The following is a 20600-nucleotide window of genomic DNA, read 5'->3' as shown; positions in this document are numbered from 1 at the left end:
TGTGATACCTGGACAGAAGATCTCCTTCATTGCCTTCAGACGTAACATCACTCCCCCTGGTGGAAGAATAACATTACTGCAACGACCAGGACTCTGGGGCGCTGCATATATGCAGTGCACAGTGCACAGCTGGAGAGGTCACAAACCAGGTGGTGACCTCAAATAGCAAAGATCCCAAGGTGGTACGAAAAGACATATGACAGCCAGTAACACAGTATGAGATAATAACCCAAGGGTAGAGCTTTCCAGCAGCATAAGGGGTGACCCTGGGCAGGATGTCGAGACCCTGACGAGCGTTTCGGGGGTACAAGACGCTACTTTCTCAACGGACGTCTCTGTCTGAACCAGTACTAGTGTCCATCCTGCCGAGGACTCTAAGTCTGTGTCTGTGATTGCGATCCTGACTCTTGGTGTCAGCTGCTGATGTACTGGGGACTGCCCTTGGAGTTGTACCTGGCGGTTATTGCAGCTCAAGCCTAACTCCACCATCAGGAGCTTTAGCTAAAACCAGGTAGCAGCTTAGCCACACCCCTCCTGACTAACCTGGCCTGTGGCGCAATGGGTCCACCATCAGTGAGTGTGAAAATATTTCACTCAAAAAGACAGTTTCCCTTATACACATCTAGAATCCTCCACATTGAAACTGCAATACCAAGAAGGAGTCATGGAATTCTGGAAATCACAGGAGAAATCACAGGATGAATAGACATGTTACTCATATGCAAATGATGAATAAATTGAAACAAAATTTCCAAAACATTTTGATTTATTCTGTATAGAGTATGCCTCTGTGACTCCCCAGGGTCCTGGTTGTCACAGTGGCATTGCTTTCTTCATGGGGAGAGAGATGTCACGCTTGGAAGCGATGAAGGATTCCTTTTATCAGGTAATCACAATGCACACAACATGTTCACACTCCAGGCCAGAAGGGGGAGCTCCGAACCCGGATTAAGGGTGAACTTCCCTGATATAGATTCTGGTCTGGAGGAAAAGTTAGTCTGTTAGTGCCAGACAGCAGACTGAAGCAGTCTCAGGCAGAGAGACGTGTTTGGGGCTGTGTAGCCAGAGATGCTGCAGCTCCAGGATTGAGATATACCAAAGGAAAGAACACTGTTAGTGGACATGTAGGAGCCTGGAGCACATGTGAGAGACACCAAAGGAGAATAGCAGCCTTTGGATTACCTCCCTGGCCGAGCGCAGATTCCAGTAGCCGGAAGACCAAGGTTGTGTCGGACTTTAAGAGGCACAGCAGAAACCGGCAGGCCAGATGGACTACAAGTAACCTGTCCGCCCTAGTACCCAGGAGGCACAGTGGTACATAGAGCCCGGGTCATGATAGAGACCCTGTAAACAAGCTCGAGCTATTATTATTATTATTATTATTATTATTAAAAATAAAGATTATTAACTGTCATACGGGTTTGTGTCCCACCTTTATGGAGGACAGAGAGAACTGTGAGGACCTTGCCAGAAGCCATAGGCAGTAAGAGACTACAACATCACCGTGCTAATAGGAAGGCTTCTAACTCCACCTGGTAAAGGGGACTCTGGATTCGCTTCCAAGTTGGCCGGACCCTGCTTGTACCTGTGATATGGTGCCCTGGACTGTGGTTGCCTGAAGCTTCAGTAAACCAGGTAAACAGACTACAAACCTGTTTCCTCCGTTCTTACTGCACCACTCACCATCTCTAGCTACACACCGGAAACCCTGGGGTCCCAACTTCACCTGTGGGAAGTTATACCGTCTAGCTGCCATAACATCACTCCAAAGGACCCCTTTAAGCAGCATCGGTCCCCTCTGACTGAGAACCACAGGTGGCGTCACGAACACAAACTTTACTACTCCTTTTAAAAGACATTTCCCCTTTAACATGGGCGCCCAGGGCCATGGGATCGGGTCGCCACCACCATGACATCCCTTTTGATTACCGGACCCGGTACCAAGAACCCCACAGGCCTGGCAGGCCACTTACCTCTACATGCGGAAATCCCCACACTTTACTATCAATTGAGTAATTAATGGTTGTCTGAGGAATGTTAGGAGTGTACTTCATTTCAATCTTGAGGTAGGCCAGTGTACATAGGCAAAGGATTCTAGAAACAAATACAGTATATTATTATACTACAACTATTCTACCCAGTGTCCCCACATTCATATCTATTTAGCATTAAGCTTATCATAAACTCAAAACTGTGTTTTGTGTGACCTAACAGAGCAATGTAAAATGTATTTGTGTCACAACCAATTTAATACTGGGGCACGCACTTTGGTTGAGAGAAAACTTAAATCTCATGCACAGGATTTTTTTTTTAGATTAGACAATTGGTGAAGTTAGATGAAAAGAAATCCAAAATTCCCTGAAAAAAAAAGAAGCCAGAGGATGCTTGGCATAGAATGGGAACAGAAGCAGGAAACCTCTCCGTGATATCTCTGGTCAGCAGCCAGCATACAGCATTCTCCTCGGGCTCTAACCCATCTTTAAGGTCAATCTGTTCTATGAGCCATGGCACAAACCTGTTGTGAAGGAGCGTATGATAATATGCAGAGCAGACTGTGGAATTAGCTAGTTTACAATGTGTCTTTTTAGCACAGCAGACTATATATATTCTAGTCAGAATTGTCAGAACAGTTTGAACTTGAAGCCTCAACAGCTCAAGAACTTGAGGATCCAGCTGTGACGAACCTGTCTCAGATACTTCCTGTTTGTCTAGGAGACATGTGTTCCTCCAAGACTCATACTGTGTGACTGAGGTTACCTTATTGTGTGACTTCCGTTTTCTCACTTAATATTTTTTACATAAATTAGCCTTCCTGGTGACAGGAGGAGGCAGTGGATTGTAATTTTCACAACTGCTTTGAGCCCTGTTAAAGGTTGTCTTTGACCAAGCCGTCTGTACACCTGTTTTGCTACATTTATAAGGCTATAATTTTGTGGGATGAGTTTTCCCATACCACACTTCAAAGCCTCGGTAGTGTAAAACTTGTTCGGCTTTGGTCACCTTGTAATGACCTTTGCAAATAAGCATCATCAGCTTGTCAGATAGACAATAAAGTGTCCGCTTCCTGTCAACACATATGACATCATTTATAATGTTTGGGGTCACAAAAGGGACCATGGTCATTCATTTATAGGTTAGTGTAAGTATGCGTCCTCATTATGGATCGTTATGTGGAAAGTTCTTCTCGCAGTTATAAATTTGACACTACTGCTTTCCTCACTGACGTCTGCTTCAGTGAAGGAATCATTACAAAAGTACAGGGTGGGCCATGTACAGTGGGGCAAAAAAGTATTTGGTCAGTCAGCAATAGTGCAAGTTCCATCACTTAAAAAGATGAGAGGCGTCTGTAATTTACATCATAGGTAGACCTCAACTATGGGAGACAAACTGAGAAAAAAAAATCCAGAAAATCACATTGTCTGTTTTTTTTAACATTTTATTTGCATATTATGGTGGAAAATAAGTATTTGGTCAGAAACAAACAATCAAGATTTCTGGCTCTCACAGACCTGTAACTTCTTCTTTAAGAGTCTCCTCTTTCCTCCACTCATTGCCTGTAGTAATGGCACCTGTTTAAACTTGTTATCAGTATAAAAAGACACCTGTGCACACCCTCAAACAGTCTGACTCCAAACTCCACTATGGTGAAGACCAAAGAGCTGTCAAAGGACACCAGAAACAAAATTGTAGCCCTGCACCAGGCTGGGAAGACTGAATCTGCAATAGCCAACCAGCTTGGAGTGAAGAAATCAACAGTGGGAGCAATAATTAGAAAATGGAAGACATACAAGACCACTGATAATCTCCCTCGATCTGGGGCTCCACGCAAAATCCCACCCCGTGGGGTCAGAATGATCACAAGAACGGTGAGCAAAAATCCCAGAACCACGCGGGGGGACCTAGTGAATGAACTGCTGAGAGCTGGGACCAATGTAACAAGGCCTACCATGAGTAACACACTACGCCACCATGGACTCAGATCCTGCAGTGCCAGACGTGTCCCACTGCTTAAGCCAGTACATGTCCGGGCCCGTCTGAAGTTTGCTAGAGAGCATTTGGATGATCCAGAGGAGTTTTGGGAGAATGTCCTATGGTCTGATGAAACCAAACTGGAACTGTTTGGTAGAAACACAACTTGTCGTATTTGGAGGAAAAAGAATACTGAGTTGCATCCATCAAACACCATACCTACTGTAAAGCATGGTGGTGGAAACATCATGCTTTGGGGCTGTTTCTCTGCAAAGGGGCCAGGACGACTGATCCGGGTACATGAAAGAATGAATGGGGCCATGTATCGTGAGATTTTGAGTGCAAACCTCCTTCCATCAGCAAGGGCATTGAAGATGAAACGTGGCTGGGTCTTTCAACATGACAATGATCCAAAGCACACCGCCAGGGCAATGAAGGAGTGGCTTCGTAAGAAGCATTTCAAGATCCTGGAGTGGCCTAGCCAGTCTCCAGATCTCAACCCTATAGAAAACCTTTGGAGGGAGTTGAAAGTCCGTGTTGCCAAGCGAAAAGCCAAAAACATCACTGCTCTAGAGGAGATCTGCATGGAGGAATGGGCCAACATACCAACAACAGTGTGTGGCAACCTTGTGAAGACTTACAGAAAACGTTTGACTTCTGTCATTGCCAACAAAGGATATATTACAAAGTATTGAGATGAAATTTTGTTTCTGACCAAATACTTATTTTCCACCATAATATGCAAATAAAATGTTAAAAAAACAGACAATGTGATTTTCTGGATTTTTTTTTCTCAGTTTGTCTCCCATAGTTGAGGTCTACCTATGATGTAAATTACAGACGCCTCTCATCTTTTTAAGTGGTGGAACTTGCACTATTGCTGACTGACTAAATACTTTTTTGCCCCACTGTATATGGATACACCTAAATAAAATGGGAATTGCTGGTGATATCAACTTCCTGTTTGCGGAACATTAGTATATGGGATGGGGAAAACTTTTCATGATGGGTGGTGACTATGGCGGCCATTTTGAAGTTGGCCATTTTGGATCCAACTTTATTTTTTCCAATGGGAAGAGGGTCATGTGACACATCAAACTTATTGAGAATTTCAAAAGAAAAGCAATGGTGTGCTTGGTTTTAACGTAACTGTATTCTTTCATGAGTTATATACAAGTTTCTCTTTGTTTACAGTCATTGACATGTCACAGAGGTTAACACGTGAGGAGCAGATAGAAATTGTGTTGATGTCTGGTGAACGCAGAACCCGGGTCATTGCAGCAGATTTCAATGCAAGACACCCTACACAATATACTGTCACCATTCCCATTTCGTTTAGGTGTATCCATATAAATGGGCCACCAAAAAAAGTTTGCCTCATCACTGAACATAATGTTCTATGCAAACTGAGGGTCCTGTTCCAATTTTTGTTTTTCCCATTCTGCAAATTCAACGAGCCGATCTGGCATCAGTCAAACAACCCTTCGGCAGATATTAGCTACTCACAAATGGCACCCTTACAAAATCCGGCTGCTGCAGCATCTCAACGAGGATGACCCAGATCGGCGCCCTGAATTTGCAGAATGGGCAAAACAAAAATTGGAACAGGAGCCTCAGTTTACACAGAACATTATGTTCAGTGATGAGGAAAACTTTTTTGGGTGGCCCATTTATATGGATACACCTATATCAAATGGGAATGGTGACAGATTTCTTGCATAGGGTGTCTTGCATTGAAATCTGCTGCAATGACCTGGGTACTGCGTTCACCAGTTGTGAACACAATTTCTATCCGCTCCTCACGTGTTAACCTCTGCAACATGTCAATGGCTGTAAACAAAGAGAAACTTATAAATAACTCATGAAAGAAAAAAGTTACGTTAAAACCAAAGCACACTATTGTTTTTCTTGTGAAATTCTCAATAAGTTTGATGTGTCACATGACCCTCTTGCCATTGGAAAAAATAAAGTTGTATCCAAAATGGACGACTTCAAAATGGCCACCATGGTCACCACCTATCTTGAAAAGTTTGGTTCACACAATGTCCTACAATTACTGCATATGCTGAGAAATTCTTCCAACAGATATATCTAACGAGATTATTATCCAAATAAATGCCTTTTGTGTTCTTTTGGCATTTGTTTAGCCTGTATAGGTTAGCATAATGCTGCTTCTGGTGCATTTAAAAATAAAAATGCAACTGTATAGGTATACTTTCTAATAAATAAAGGATTATCCAGCTTCACAGACTTTACATTTTCATTTATTTGTAAGTATATAAAATCATGATAACATCCATTGAAAACCTCATCAATTGCTAGCACTCACATCTTCGTAAAAAAGAGCTTTATTAAATTCAAATTAAAAACAGCAGCAACAATGGTGGACATTATGGCACAAAAAAATCTATGAAGAAGGCCGGTAAAAAAAACACACACTGTGCTCTCAGGTGATTGGTTTCTGACCTACATGGTCCTTTGTGAAAGCCAAATAGATCATGTTACAAATACCATCATGATTAAGGGTGCTTTATGCACCAGAAATGCGTCAGTGTTTCTAACATGACATTTTCTATGGATGCTATCATGATTTTATATACTTACCAATAAATGAAGATTTTGCATCCATGAAGCTTAATAATATTGTAGCTCTTCATTGCTGTCGCACCTTAGTAGCACGGCTGGCATTAGGGGCAGACAGACTTGGCAGCTGCCTAAGGCCCCTGTTCCCAAAGGGGCCCCCAGCCAGTGGCGTGCCACTAATAGCGGCACACCACTCAGCCGCTATGGGGCCCGTGATTCAGGGGGCCCACTGCCAGCATCCCACCATGCATTCAGCTGTATCGGTATTGTAGATGCCGATGCAGTTGAAAGCAATATTGAAGGAGAGAGCGTCAGATGACGCTCCTTCCCCCATCATTCTCCTCTGACTATGTCACAGCGAGTGCGCGATGATGTCACTTCATTGCGCACCATGCTGTGTGCCGGGCAGTGCAGCTGCTCAGACGCTCTGCAGAGCCTGGAGCAGCAGAGAACAAGGGCAACTCCCTCTTCAGTGTTTAGTTTGAGTTTGTTCCCGCTAGTTTGTTGTCAGGTCCCTGAACCTATTCCTGAGCCTGTCCTAGTCTGTACCTGAACCTATTCCTGAACCTGCCTAGTCTGAACCTGAACCTATTGCTGCATTCATCCTACCTGTACCTGATCCAGAATCCTGAACAGTCCTGTCTGATTCCGTACCCTTAATCGTTCTGTCTGAACCTGAACCTAATGCTGAACTCGGCCTGTCTAAATATGTACCTTTTGCTGAACCTGATCTGTCTGAACCAAAACCTATTGCTGAACTTGGCCTGTCTGAATCAGAACTTATTCCTGAGTCCGTCCGTCTAAACAACCAGTTCTGTCCAAGCCAGATACTGTTCTGTCTGAACAGGCTCCGACATCCAGGATTGTTATGTTTGCTAATGACAGGTGTTATGAAGGCAATCCAGAACACAGTGTGCTTAGCGATCAGAGCGCACACAGTGATCTGACAAATACCCAAAAATACAAGAACGAGATCTGAGACGTGGAAACTCTGTAGACTGCACACCTGATCCTATCCTAAACACAACTAAAAGCGGCTGTGGATTGCGCCTAACAACTACCTAGGCAACTCGGCACAGCCTAAGAAACTAGCTAGCCTGAAGATAGAAAAATAGACCTGACTTGCCCCAGAGAAATTCCCCAAAGGAAAAGGCAGCCCCCCACATATAATGACTGTGAGTAAGATGAAAAGACAAAACGTAGGGATGAAATAGATTCAGCAAAGTGGGGCCCGATATTCTAGGACAGAGCGAGGACAGTAAAGCGAACTTTGCAGTCTACAAAAAACCCTAAAGCAAAACCACGCAAAGGGGGCAAAAAAAAACCACCGTGCCGAACTAACGGCACGGCGGTACACCCTTTGCGTCTCAGAGCTTCCAGCAAAACAAAAGACAAGCTGGACAGAAAAAAAGCAACAAAAAAGCAAAAGGCACTTAGCTATACAGAGCAGCAGGTCACAGGAACAATCAGGAGAAGCTCAGATCCAACACTGAAACATTGACAAGGAGCAAGGATAGCAGCATCAGGCGGAGTTAAGTAATGAAGCAGTTAACGAGCTCACCAGAACACCTGAGGGAGGAAGCTCAGAAGCTGCAGTACCACTTGTGACCACAGGAGTGAATTCAGCCACAGAATTCACAACAGTACCTCCCCCTTGAGGAGGGGTCACCAAACCCTCACCAGAGCCCCCAGGCCGACCAGGATGAGCCGCATGAAAGGCACGAACAAGATCGGAAGTATGAACATCAGAGGCAAAAACCCAGGAATTATCTTCCTGAGCATAACCCTTCCATTTAACCAGATACTGGAGTTTCCGTCTAGAAACACGAGAATCCAAAATCTTCTCCACAATATACTCCAATTCCCCCTCCACCAAAACCGGGGCAGGAGGCTCAACAGATGGAACCATAGGTGCCACGTATCTCCGCAACAACGACCTATGGAATACATTATGTATGGAAAAGGAGTCTGGGAGGGTCAAACGAAAAGACACAGGATTGAGAACCTCAGAAATCCTATACGGACCAATAAAACGAGGTTTAAATTTAGGAGAGGAAACCTTCATAGGAATATGACGAGAAGATAACCAAACCAGATCCCCAACACGAAGTCGGGGACCCACACGGCGTCTGCGATTAGCGAAAAGTTGAGCTTTCTCCTGGGACAAGATCAAATTGTCCACTACCTGAGTCCAGATCTGCTGCAACCTATCCACCACAGAATCCACACCAGGACAGTCCGAAGACTCAACCTGTCCTGAAGAGAAACGAGGATGGAACCCAGAATTGCAAAAAAATGGAGAAACCAAGGTAGCCGAGCTGGCCCGATTATTAAGGGCGAACTCAGCCAACGGCAAAAAGGACACCCAATCATCCTGGTCTGCAGAAACAAAACATCTCAGATATGTTTCCAAGGTCTGATTGGTTCGTTCGGTCTGGCCATTAGTCTGAGGATGGAAAGCCGAGGAAAAGGATAGGTCAATGCCCATCCTACCACAAAAGGCTCGCCAAAACCTTGAAACAAACTGGGAACCTCTGTCAGAAACAATATTCTCAGGAATGCCATGCAACCGAACCACATGCTGAAAGAACAAAGGTACCAAATCAGAGGAGGAAGGCAATTTAGCCAAGGGCACCAGATGGACCATTTTAGAAAAGCGATCACAGACCACCCAAATGACTGACATCTTTTGAGAAACGGGAAGGTCAGAAATGAAATCCATCGAAATATGTGTCCAAGGCCTCTTTGGGACCGGCAAGGGCAAAAGCAACCCACTGGCACGAGAACAGCAGGGCTTAGCCCTAGCACAAATCCCACAGGACTGCACAAAAGTACGTACATCCCGTGACAGAGATGGCCCCCAGAAGGATCTAGCCACTAACTCTCTGGTACCAAAGATTCCAGGATGACCAGCCAACACCGAACAATGAAGTTCAGAGATAAGTTTATTAGTCCACCTATCAGGGACGAACAGTTTCTCTGCTGGACAACGATCAGGTTTATTCGCCTGAAATTTTTGCAGCACCCGCCGCAAATCAGGGGAGATGGCAGACACAATGACTCCTTCCTTGAGGATACCCGCTGGCTCAGATAAACCCGGAGAGTCGGGCACAAAACTCCTAGACAGAGCATCCGCCTTCACATTTTTAGAGCCCGGAAGGTACGAAATCACAAAGTCGAAGCGGGCAAAAAATAACGACCAACGGGCCTGTCTAGGATTCAAGCGCTTGGCAGACTCGAGATAAGTCAAGTTCTTATGATCAGTCAATACCACCACGCGATGCTTAGCTCCTTCAAGCCAATGACGCCACTCCTCGAATGCCCACTTCATGGCCAGCAACTCTCGATTGCCCACATCATAATTACGCTCAGCGGGCGAAAACTTCCTGGAAAAGAAAGCACATGGTTTCATCACTGAGCAATCAGAACCTCTCTGTGACAAAACCGCCCCTGCTCCAATCTCAGAAGCATCAACCTCGACCTGGAACGGAAGAGAAACATCTGGCTGACACAACACAGGGGCAGAACAAAAACGACGCTTCAACTCCTGAAAAGCTTCCACAGCAGCAGAAGACCAATTAACCAAATCAGCACCCTTCTTGGTCAAATCGGTCAATGGTTTGGCAATGCTAGAAAAATTACAGATGAAGCGACGATAAAAATTAGCAAAGCCCAGGAACTTTTGCAGACTTTTCAGAGATGTCGGCTGAATCCAATCCTGGATGGCTTGGACCTTAACTGGATCCATCTCGATAGTAGAAGGGGTAAAGATGAACCCTAAAAATGAAACTTTCTGCACACCGAAGAGACACTTTGATCCCTTCACAAACAAAGAGTTAGCACGCAGGACCTGAAAAACCATTCTGACCTGCTTCACATGAGACTCCCAATCATCTGAGAAGATCAAAATGTCATCCAAGTAAACAATCAGGAATTTATCCAGATACTCACGGAAGATGTCATGCATAAAAGACTGAAACACAGATGGAGCATTGGCAAGTCCGAACGGCATCACCAGATACTCAAAATGACCCTCGGGCGTATTGAATGCAGTTTTCCATTCATCTCCTTGCCTGATTCTCACCAGATTATACGCACCACGAAGATCTATCTTAGTGAACCAACTAGCCCCCTTAATCCGAGCAAACAAGTCAGATAACAATGGCAAGGGATACTGAAATTTAACAGTGATCTTATTAAGAAGGCGGTAATCAATACACGGTCTCAGCGAACCATCCTTCTTGGCTACAAAGAAGAACCCTGCTCCCAGTGGTGATGACGATGGGCGAATATGTCCCTTCTCCAGGGATTCCTTCACATAACTGCGCATAGCGGCGTGTTCGGGCACGGATAAATTAAATAATCGACCTTTAGGGAATTTACTACCAGGAATCAAATTGATAGCACAATCACAATCCCTATGCGGAGGTAGAGCATCGGACTTGGGCTCTTCAAATACATCCTGATAATCAGACAAGAACTCTGGGACCTCAGAAGGGGTGGATGACGAAATCGACAAAAATGGAACATCACCATGTACCCCCTGACAACCCCAGCTGGATACCGACATGGAATTCCAATCCAATACTGGATTATGGGTTTGTAGCCATGGCAACCCCAACACGACCACATCATGCAGATTATGCAACACCAGAAAGCGAATAACTTCCTGATGTGCAGGAGCCATGCACATGGTCAGCTGGGCCCAGTATTGAGGTTTATTCTTGGCCAAAGGTGTAGCATCAATTCCTCTCAATGGAATAGGACACCGCAAAGGCTCCAAGAAAAACCCACAACGTTTAGCATAATCCAAATCCATCAGATTCAGGGCAGCGCCCGAATCCACAAACGCCATGACAGAAAACGACGACAAAGAGCATATCAAGGTAATGGACAAAAGGAATTTGGACTGTACATTACCAATGACGGCAGACCTAGCGGACCGCTTAGTGCGCTTAGGACAATCAGAAATAGCATGAGTGGAATCACCACAGTAGAAACACAGACCATTCAGACGTCTGTATTCCTGCCGTTCAACTCTAGTCATAGTCCTATCGCACTGCATAGGCTCAGGTTTAACCTCAGGCAGTACCGCCAAATGGTGCACAGATTTACGCTCGCGCAAGCGTCGACCGATCTGAATGGCCAAAGACAAAGACTCATTCAAACCAGCAGGCATAGGAAATCCCACCATGACATCCTTAAGAGCCTCAGAGAGACCCTTTCTGAACAAAGCTGCCAGCGCAGATTCATTCCACTGAGTGAGTACTGACCATTTCCTAAATTTCTGACAATATACTTCTATATCATCCTGACCCTGGCACAAAGCCAGCAAATTTTTCTCAGCTTGATCCACTGAATTAGGCTCATCGTACAGCAATCCGAGCGCCAGGAAAAACGCATCGACACTACTCAATGCAGGGTCTCCTGGCGCAAGAGAAAATGCCCAGTCTTGAGGGTCGCCGCGCAAAAAAGAAATAATAATCAAAACCTGTTGAATAGGATTACCAGAAGAATGAGGTTTCAAGGCCAGAAATAGCTTACAATTATTTTTGAAACTTAGAAACTTAGTTCTATCTCCAAAAAACAAATCAGGAATAGGAATTCTTGGTTCTAACATAGATTTCTGATCAATATTATCTTGAATTTTTTGTACATTTATAACGAGATTATCCATTGAAGAGCACAGACCCTGAATATCCATGTCCACACCTGTGTCCAGAATAACCCAAATGTCTAGGGGAAAAAAAAAAATGAACACAGAGCAGAAAAAAAAAAAAATGATGTCAGAACTTTTTCTTTCCCTCTATTGAGAATCATTAGTTTGGCTCCTTGTACTGTTATGTTTGCTAATGACAGGTGTTATGAAGGCAATCCAGAAACACAGTGTGCTTAGCGATCAGAGCGCACACAGTGATCTGACAAATACCCAAAAATACAAGAACGAGCTCTGAGACGTGGAAACTCTGTAGACTGCACACCTGATCCTATCCTAAACACAACTAAAAGCGGCTGTGGATTGCGCCTAACAACTACCTAGGCAACTCGGCACAGCCTAAGAAACTAGCTAGCCTGAAGATAGAAAAATAGACCTGACTTGCCCCAGAGAAATTCCCCAAAGGAAAAGGCAGCCCCCCACATATAATGACTGTGAGTAAGATGAAAAGACAAAACGTAGGGATGAAATAGATTCAGCAAAGTGGGGCCCGATATTCTAGGACAGAGCGAGGACAGTAAAGCGAACTTTGCAGTCTACAAAAAACCCTAAAGCAAAACCACGCAAAAGGGGCAAAAAAAAACCACCGTGACGAACTAACGGCACGGCGGTACACCCTTTGCGTCTCAGAGCTTCCAGCAAAACAAAAGACAAGCTGGACAGAAAAAAAGCAACAAAAAAGCAAAAGGCACTTAGCTATACAGAGCAGCAGGTCACAGGAACAATCAGGAGAAGCTCAGATCCAACACTGAAACATTGACAAGGAGCAAGGATAGCAGCATCAGGCGGAGTTAAGTAATGAAGCAGTTAACGAGCTCACCAGAACACCTGAGGGAGGAAGCTCAGAAGCTGCAGTACCACTTGTGACCACAGGAGTGAATTCAGCCACAGAATTCACAACACAGGATACCCTTGATTCTGAATCCTGTACTGCCAGTGATTTCAAGTACCAGTGACTTCGGGTACAATGTCCGTCCTGTCTAGTTGTCCAGAATCCGCTTTTTCTGAACCAGCACCAGTGTCAGTCCTGTTTGTGTTCCAGAATCCACTCTGTCTGAACCAGTACCAGTGTCCGTCCTGTCTAGGACTCCGAGTCTGTGTCTGTGACTGCGACCCTTACCCTTGGGGTCAGCTGCTGCAGTACCAGGGACTGCCCTTGGAGTGGTACATGGTAGCTACCTGCAGCTCAAGCCTAACTCCACCATCAGGAGCTCTAGCTAAAACCAGGTAGCCGCTTAGCCGCACCCCTCCAGAGTAAGCCCGGCCTGAGTCGCAATGGGTCCACCATCAGCAAGTGGGAAAAGATTTCAGTCAAAAAGACAGACAGTTTCCCATATTCACATCCACAAACCTCAACATTGAAACTGCAACACCAAGAAGGAAAAATCATGGAATTCTGGAAATCACAGAATGGATAGACATGTTACTGATATGCAAATGATGAAAAAATGGAAACCTGCTGTGTGCCGGGCAGTGCAGCTGCTGAGACGCTCTGCAGAGCCTGGAGCAGCGGGAAACGAGGAGGAAAGGTGAGTATTGTATTTTTTAAATATATATATTTAGTATGTGGTGGCCATAATACTGTCGGGCTGCATTATATTCTATGGGGGGGCTACATTATATTCCCTGGTGGGCTGCATTATATGTTATGGGGGGCTGCATTGTGTTCTATGGGGGCTACATTATGTTCTATAGGGGGCTACATTATATTCTATGGGGTGGGTGCATTATACTATGTGGGAGCTGCATTATACTCTATGGGGGTGGCTGGATTATACTCTATGGGATGGCTGCATTATACTCTGTGGAGGCTGCAATGTACTCTGAGGAGGGCTGCATTATACTCTGAGGGGGGCTGCATTATACTCTGAGGGGGCTGCATTATACTCTATCGAGGACTATGGGGTGCATTATACTATATGGGGGCTGCATTCTACTCTATCGGACTCTGGACAGTGCATCTATATATATAATTGTCTAAGGGTTTTTCCGTCTGTCTGTCTTTCTGTCTGTCTGTCTTTCTGTCTGTCTGTCTGTCTGTCCTGGAAATCCCGCGTCTCTGATTGGTCAAGGCCTGGCGGCCTCGACCAATCAGAGACCGGCACAGCATCGACGTAGAAATCCCGCGTCTCTGATTGGTCGAGGCCTGGCGGCCTCGACCAATCAGCAACGGGCACAGCGATGATGATGTCATAAAGGACGTAGACATCTCACGTTTCTGATTCAGCAACGGGCACAGTATCGACGTAGATGTCATAATGGTTGCCATGGCGACGATGATGTCATAAAGGTTGCCTCGACCAATCAGCGACGGGCACAGTTTGCCGCAAATTCTGGAATCATCATTGTCCATATACTACGGGGACATGCATATTCTAGGATACCTGATGCGTTAGAATCGGGCCACAATCTAGTCTATATATATAATTGTCTAAGGGTTTTTTCCGTCCGTCTGTCTGTCTGTCTGTCTTTCTGTCTGTCTGTCCTGGAAATCCCGCGTCTCTGATTGGTCGAGGCCTGGCGGCCTCGACCAATCAGCGACGGGCACAGTATCGACGTAGAAATCCTGCGTCTCTGATTGGTCGAGGCCGCCAAGCCTCAACCAATCAGCGACGGGCACAGCGACGATGATGTCATAAAGGACGTAGACATCCTGCGTCTCTGATTGGTCGAGGCCGTCAGGCCTCGACCAATCAGTGATGGGCACAGCGAAGATGATGTCATAATGGTTGCCATGGCGACGATGATGTCATAAAGGTTGCCTCGACCAATCAGCGACGGGCACAGTCGGCTGCGAATTCTGGAATCATCATTGTCCATATACTACGGGGACATGCATATTCTAGAATACCCGATGCGTTAGAATCGGGCCACAATCTAGTATTATACTATATTGAGGACTATGGGGATGCATCATACTACGTGAAGAGCTATGGGGTGAATTACACTATATGAAGGACTAAGGGGCACATTATACTATATGGAAGACTATAGGGTGTGCATTATACAATATGGATGACAGTGGCTCACATTATACTATACGGAGGACTATGTGGTGCATTATACTATGAAGCATCTGCAGCCGTCCTGCCCTTTGTAACCATGTCCACATCACGATGTTTGTAATAAAGGACAAAGGTTTTTAAAGATAAGGAAGACTTGTGTGGTGCGGCTAACTTTTTCTACGCCTGGATTGATTATACTATGGAGGACTATGGGGTGTCTATTATACTGTATGGAGCACTATCGGGTGAGTATTATACTCTACGGAGCACTATGGGGTTTGTATTATACTGTATGGTGGCATATGGGGCGTGTATTATACTATGTGGAGCACTATGGGGTGTGTATTGAACAATATGGAGGACTATGTATTATAATAAATAAGCAAAACGCTGCCTATTCATCGAGTGATTGAATTGTTTATGCCGGAACAAAAATCATTGTTCTCAGCAGCACATCACCCAGTGAAAACTGCAGATATGCTGTTGATAACATGATACCGTATGAGGATAGATTGATCTACTAGTGATTGTTCTGTCCCCATCGTTGTTCCTCAGCCGGTGTAAAGCGACCAGGAAACAAGCATCAAATGATTTCAATATTGTTGATCACGCTTGTTGTAATGGCCTGAACTCAGCACATGTAAATACAACCAAAATGTTTCTGGGTGATGGTGCAATATGTTAGTACTTGGGTCCCCATTTTAAACTTTTATCTGGAGCCCCACTTTGTTTAAAAACGTCCCTGCTTAGCAGAGACACTTTCCGTGCTCCAAACTGTATTAGAGCTACACGTGGTGAACTGGATTTCTTTGCCTTATATATACTTTTTTATAAGAGTCAATGGTGGACAAATGCAATGGTATAGACATTTATTTACTGAAGCATGGCATCATATAACATTTCAGAAAGTGCTTGATGATAGTGTGGTGACTTCTGTCAGAAGACTGAATCTCAAACATTACACAGCTGAAAAATCCTCCATGGAGGAGTGGAAAAAAATGTCTTCAAGTTATTGTCATAGAGTGTTAAAAGAAATATCTTCTGAAGGCTGTTTCTGCCAAAGGGGACAATAACTGGTATTAGAGTCAAGAATGTAGCTACTTTTTCCACTGAAGGAAATGGCACGTATGTGTTTTTTTTAATCAATGTAATTTCTTTTAGTATGCAGATACATCATCTATATCTTTAGATTCCATTTGAATGACAATGGCAAACGGTAAGAAATGAGACATCTTATCAACAATTGACCCAGGACAAAAGATCAATGAGAAGACTAGCTGATATGCAGTAGGATCATTCCGAATGACGTGAACATATAGGTAATGGTAACATAGGATCATGGGGTGCGGGTACTCTTCATTCCTGCGATGAACTTTAAAGTGGTGAAATGATGGTGGTCCACTTTGCATCTTCATTCTTTTTCACTCCCGCTGGATCCTCATTATGTAGTTGTAAATCACATCATACTTACTGAGTACAGCCTGGCACAAAGTTCCTTTTGATCCGGGGCCAACCTGTACAATTAAATACAATGACTTCACTTCTTGGCAGCTTGGTGGTAAATCCACATTGGCTCCTCAATGAATGAGGTCACCCAGCAGTGAATGGAACAGCTTTGCCCGTGGTGTAGGTCAGCGTGTCTTTAGCTCAGATTGACTAAGCAAATCACAATTGGGGAAATCTGCAGGTTTCCTGTGGCAAAAGAGAGGAACCATTCCTCCCACCCAGAACTGGCACAAAGAGGCCATTTATTTGCTGTCTAATTTAAGGGATCGAAAGGGGGCACTGTGTGAAGGGACTAATAAAAGGTCAAGGGATTCTTAGGCACACCAGACATCTGGTGCCTGTCATCTCCTACAAAAAAACAAAGACCACAAATGTGGATAAACCAGTAGGGACACCTGCCAAAGATGAGTACAACACACACATCCTGCCAAGCACACATAAAGGAGCCTCCTCTCCTCTCATCTCCACTCTCCCTGAGATAACTAGGTCACTGTGTAAATCTACCGGGCGTTTATTGTGGTTAATGAGCCTCTTGGCAGTAAAATGCAGTTTATGTCTTTTCAAATCTGCTGAGTCTCAGCCCAAAATTGTGTCCTTCTTCAAATCTAAGCAATTAGATTTAGGAAATACTCATTTACTGTAAGTGCATAATTTGCATTGTGTCATTTCTATAATTTCTATTTTTCACATTAGTGTCAAAATGCTAAAAACACGGTTTGTGTTTTTTTTCAGCAGCACCTCCAAAAATATTAATTTGTACTGACAGTTGCACCAGCACGTAATGATGTAATGATGAAGGGCCAAGCTGGGAAAAAGGGGAAAAACTTGGCATGCCCCTCACTCAATTTACTCAGGAACTCAGAGTAACATCGAAGCCAATGAGATCCAGTTCACATTTTTATGTTTATGGACAATCCTATTTTGTTCAACTGGTGAAAAGCACTTTCTTTCTAAAATAATAATCCTTCAGTGTTAAAAAATATGAATCCTTCATTTTTAAACCCACAGTTTCTATGAAGAGGTAAGTTCCAGATTGGACCAAGGGAACCCAGTGGATGTAGTGTATATGGACTTTTTAAAAGCTTTTCATACGGTGCCACACAAAAGGTTGATACATAAAATGAGAATAATGGGGATAGGGGAAAATATGTGCAAGTGGGTTGAGAGCTGGCTCAGGGATAGGAAACAAAGGGTGGTTATTAATGGAGCACACTCGGACTGGGTAGCGGTTAGCAGTGGGGTACCACAGGGGTCAGTATTGGGCCCTCTTCTTTTTAACATATTTATTAATGACCTTGTAGGGGGCATTCAGAGTAGAATTTCAATATTTGCAGATGACACTAAACTCTGCAGGGTAATCAATACAGAGGAGGACAATTTTATATTACAGGATGATTTATGTAAACTAGAAGCTTGGGCTGATAAATGGCAAATGAGCTTTAATGGGGATAAATGTAAGGTCATGCACTTGGGTAGAAGTAATAAGATGTATAATTACCGTATATACTCGAGTATAAGCCGAGATTTTCAGCCCATTTTTTTGGGCTGAAAGTCCCCCTCTCGGCTTATACTCGAGTCATATACCCGGGTGTCAGCAGGGGAGGGGGAGCGGGGGCCGTGTAATCGTACTTACCTGCTGCAGCGCGGTCCCTGCAGTCCCTGGCTTCTCCGGCGCTGCAGATTCTTCCTGCACTGAGCGGTCACATGGCACCGCTCATTACAGAAATGAATAGGCAGCTCCACCCCCATAGGGGAGGAGCCGCATATTCATTGCTGTAAATGATCGGTGCCATGTGACCGCTCAATTACAGGAAGAAGCTGCAGCGCCGGAGAAGCCAGGGACTGCAGGGACCGCGCTGCAGCAGGTAAGGGGAGCGCAGCGCTATAATTACCTGCTCCTCGCTCCGGCTCCGTCTGCAGCGTCCTCTAGCAGTGACGCTCAGGTTAGAGGGCGCTGTGACGTAGTCAGTGCGCGCCCTCTGCTGAGCGTCAGTGCTGGAGACGGAGCCGCAGAGGAGCAGGTAATTATTGAAAGCGCCAGCGTCCTGAGAAGAGAGGTGAGTATGTGATTTTTTTTTTTTTTTTATGGCAGCACCAGCAGCATTCTAAGGAGCACCTATGGGGCCATAAAGGTGCAGAGCATATAAGGGGCACAGCATTCTAAGGAGCACCTATGGGGCCATAAAGGTGCAGAGCATATATGGGGCACAGCATTATAAGGAGCACCTATGGGGCCATAAAGGTGCAGAGCATATATGGGGCACAGCATTATAAGGAGCACCTATGGGGCCATAAAGGTGCAGAGCATATATGGGGCACAGCATTATAAGGGGCACCTATGGGGCCATAAAGGTGCAGAGCATATGAGGGGCACAGCATTATAAGGGGCACCTATGGGGCCATAAAGGTGCAGAGCATATGAGGGGCACAGCATTATAAGGAGCACCTATGGGGCCATAATGAAAGGTGCAGAGCATATATGGGGCAGCATTCTAAGGAGCACCTATGGGGCCATAATCAAAGGTGCAGAGCATATATGGGGCACAGCATTATAAGGGGCACCTATGGGGCCATAAAGGTGCAGAGCATATGAGGGGCACAGCATTATAAGGAGCACCTATGGGGCCATAAAGGTGCAGAGCATATAAGGGGCACAGCATTATAAGGAGCACCTATGGGGCCATAAAGGTGCAGAGCATATATGGGGCACAGCATTATAAGGAGCATCTATGGGGCCATAAAGGTGCAGAGCATATATGGGGCACAGCATTATAAGGGGCACCTATGGGGCCATAAAGGTGCAGAGCATATGAGGGGCACAGCATTATAAGGAGCACCTATGGGGCCATAATGAAAGGTGCAGAGCATATATGGGGCAGCATTCTAAGGAGCACCTATGGGGCCATAAAGGTGCAGAGCATATATGGGGCACAGCATTATAAGGAGCACCTATGGGGCCATAATGAAAGGTGCAGAGCATATATGGGGCAGCATTCTAAGGAGCACCTATGGGGCCATAATCAAAGGTGCAGAGCATATATGGGGCACAGCATTATAAGGGGCACCTATGGGGCCATAAAGGTGCAGAGCATATGAGGGGCACAGCATTATAAGGAGCACCTATGGGGCCATAAAGGTGCAGAGCATATAAGGGGCACAGCATTATAAGGAGCACCTATGGGGCCATAAAGGTGCAGAGCATATATGGGGCACAGCATTATAAGGAGCATCTATGGGGCCATAAAGGTGCAGAGCATATATGGGGCACAGCATTCTAAGGAGCACCTATGGGGCCATAAAGGTGCAGAGCATATATGGGGCACAGCATTATAAGGAGCATCTATGGGGCCATAAAGGTGCAGAGCATATATGGGGCACAGCATAATAAGGAGCATCTATGGGGCCATAAAGGTGCAGAGCATATATGGGGCACAGCATTCTAAGGAGCACCTATGGGGCCATAAAGGTGCAGAGCATATATGGGGCACAGCATTATAAGGAGCACCTATGGGGCCATAAAGGTGCAGAACATATATGGGGCACAGCATTATAAGGAGCATCTATGGGGCCATAAAGGTGCAGAGCATATATGGGGCACAGCATTATAAGGAGCACCTATGGGGCCATAAAGGTGCAGAGCATATAAGGGGCACAGCATTATAAGGAGCACCTATGGGGCCATAAAGGTGCAGAGCATATATGGGGCACAGCATTATAAGGAGCACCTATGGGGCCATAAAGGTGCAGAGCATATATGGGGCACAGCATTATAAGGAGCACCTATGGGGCCATAAAGGTGCAGAGCATATATGGGGCACAGC

The sequence above is a fragment of the Ranitomeya imitator genome, chromosome 2 (assembly GCF_032444005.1).
Source record: "Ranitomeya imitator isolate aRanImi1 chromosome 2, aRanImi1.pri, whole genome shotgun sequence".
Classification (NCBI taxonomy): domain Eukaryota; kingdom Metazoa; phylum Chordata; class Amphibia; order Anura; family Dendrobatidae; genus Ranitomeya; species Ranitomeya imitator.
This window is presented reverse-complemented; position numbering follows the sequence as displayed.